Source organism: Clupea harengus, chromosome 17 (assembly GCF_900700415.2).
Source record: "Clupea harengus chromosome 17, Ch_v2.0.2, whole genome shotgun sequence".
In the NCBI taxonomy this organism is placed as follows: Eukaryota; Metazoa; Chordata; class Actinopteri; order Clupeiformes; family Clupeidae; genus Clupea; species Clupea harengus.
This window is the reverse complement of record NC_045168.1, coordinates 26,797,670-26,800,169: the sequence shown is the minus strand read 5'-3', so window position 1 is coordinate 26,800,169 and position 2,500 is coordinate 26,797,670. Positions and strand designations below refer to the sequence as shown.

The 2,500-nt window shown below is 44.7% G+C and overlaps 1 protein-coding gene across 2 annotated transcripts in view; it reads left to right on the top strand.

Annotated features, from left to right (window-relative positions):
- The window catches only part of scn5lab (sodium channel, voltage gated, type V-like, alpha b), a 107,090-nt gene that overhangs the window by 72,202 nt on the left and 32,388 nt on the right, over positions 1–2,500 (top strand). The gene's annotated exons all lie outside the window — the stretch shown is intronic.

Below are 2,500 nucleotides of genomic sequence, written 5' to 3'. Positions count from 1 at the left end.
TTCCAGAATGGAAACAAATGACATCACTATAGTGTTATTAGGAAGTCTCTGGTAGAAAATAATTTCAGTATGCTGAATTAAACTGTTGGCTTAAATTATATTTGAAGTGCCAGTCTTAAAAAGACATGAATAATAAAATTTGATTTACCAGCACCAGAGAAAGAACATTTACTAGTATTTTCATTCAGAGAGTTGTATTTATAGTATCCAGCTCTGCATGTCTCGTTAGGAGCGCTGTATTGGAAATCAGTGAGTGAGCCTGTGTTTTTTCAGGGTGCTGTCAAGCCCCGTTTTGCACAAGTGAAATAAACACATTGATCCTGTGCTTTCTGTGCCGGTGTACAGGCCGATAGTTTCAGGTCAGCCCCAAATGTGCTGAGAGGGATTACGGGTCGCCAGTGCCCATGGCACCAGTTTAGCCAAACGGACGTGACAGTGATGGCTGTGGATGTTTATTTGCGGAGCCCTACCCTCAACAACCCTCACCCCTGCATGCATCCCCAACTCCCAATCAGTTAAAAGCCAATCGAAGTCACCACTGCCATATTCGACAAACAAACACACTGGAAATAGTTACCCTCCGGTAACTGCTGCCAATACTATATCCACAAAAAGTGGTGTGTGTGGCAACTTGACAGAAGGGTTTTCTGGGAATGTTGGCCACAGTTATTGACCCAGTAGCACAGTTTTCATTTTATTATTTTCATCTGACTGTTACTGAATCAGGAAATGCACGTGCAGTGTCTTTGTTCTGCACGGGGGTGGCCGTGAGCAATCAGGACACACACACACACACACACACACACACACACACACACACACACACACACACACACACACACACACCACATCCACACACACACACACACACACACACACACACACACACACACAGACACACACACGCACACACACACACACACACATGTCTTTTGTTCTGCACGGAGGTGTCCGTGAGCAGGGCGGGTTATGCAACGGCTGCCTGTGCCCGCACACGCTCGAAGTCTGTTTTATTGAACTGCCCTCAGGCATGAGCTGTCATTACCATGGACACGGAGCAGCTAGCACTGCTAATTAGCATCTATTCATGGGCTAGTTCATCAGCGCTGATGACAGTGCAGAGAGTGCTTGTTTTTAATCCCTCCCCCACAAGTCATTAATTTGTCACCTCTGGTTCCCACTCTTCTGGTATGACTTTTATGGCAGAGGTTTCTACAAATACTCTCTATGTGGTAAACTCAATCACTTTTAGGATTATCTATATCTCATATTATATCAGTCTTCTGATTTGAACAACTTGAAATGGATACTTGTCAGGCCTACATAGTGTATAGTACATGCTCAAAAAGGATGTGGCGTTCTGTGAAATACTATGAGGCTGAATAAATTCACTTTTTGAAGATTTGAAATATGAATCTGCGCGTGATATCTAAACAAATCTATATTAGATGCCCTCTACCGTAGCCCGAGGACAGATGACTTGACTTGACCATCATCCTGTCCAAACAGCGTCTAGGGAAACAGAATGTGTCACCATTGTGTGGAGGACACTCGTGGTACAGTAAACATTCCGCGACAGGAATGCATGGCTGGCCGCACGTTAACCTGCTAATGTGACCCTTTTCAAAGACTCTCTGCCTGCACACACACACACACACACACCTGTCATCACGCAGCTGCCCGTGTCCGTCTGTGACTCAGCCCACAGTCTTGAGAGGTCTGTCCTGTTCTGTCCACATGCAAGCCTCACAGAGCACCATCCTCAACATCTACACTGGATATATAGGCTATATGTGTGGCCTAAGGCATGGCTAGCGTTCAGTCATTTCAGAATAGCTTGGGTATCAACTGTCCCCTGGAAGATTTACTGAACTGTTTTTGACAGCTCATTTATTATTCTTTTTTTTTTTTAAATAATTACATTTTTAGCCTGTTTTTAGTCCCGTTCATTTAGCATTCCCTGTATATGGGGGAAAACAGAAAAGTCAGTTGTACTAGCACAATAAAAAAGTATATGCTAGAAGAATGCTCACTCTTATTGTAACTAAACCCCATGTTTGGGGAAAAGGTCTTTAGGGCACAAGGGCGATGACCTCCATCGGTCAGTTTGGTCAAGAGCAGTCTGCAGAATTATTAACCAGCCAGCAAGAGAGGCTACAAATTATTTACCGTTTACAGCATAATTAAGTGAACTCAACACGGGTCTGGAAACTGTGACACGCAGGAAGTGTAACTGGAGCATTCATGTAGCAACATGGGCCATTGAGTGTGTGTGTGTGTGTGTGTGGGGTGTGTGTGGATGTGTGTGTGTGTGGATGTGTGTGTGTGTGTGGATGTGTGTGTGTGTGTGTGTGTGTGTGGATGTGTGTGTGTGTGGATGTGTGTGTGTGTGTGTGTGTGTGGATGTGTGTGTGTGTTGTGTGGATGTGTGTGTGTGTGTATGTGTGTGTGTGTGTGTGTGTGTGTGTGTGTGTGTGTGGATGTGTGTGTGTGTGTGGAT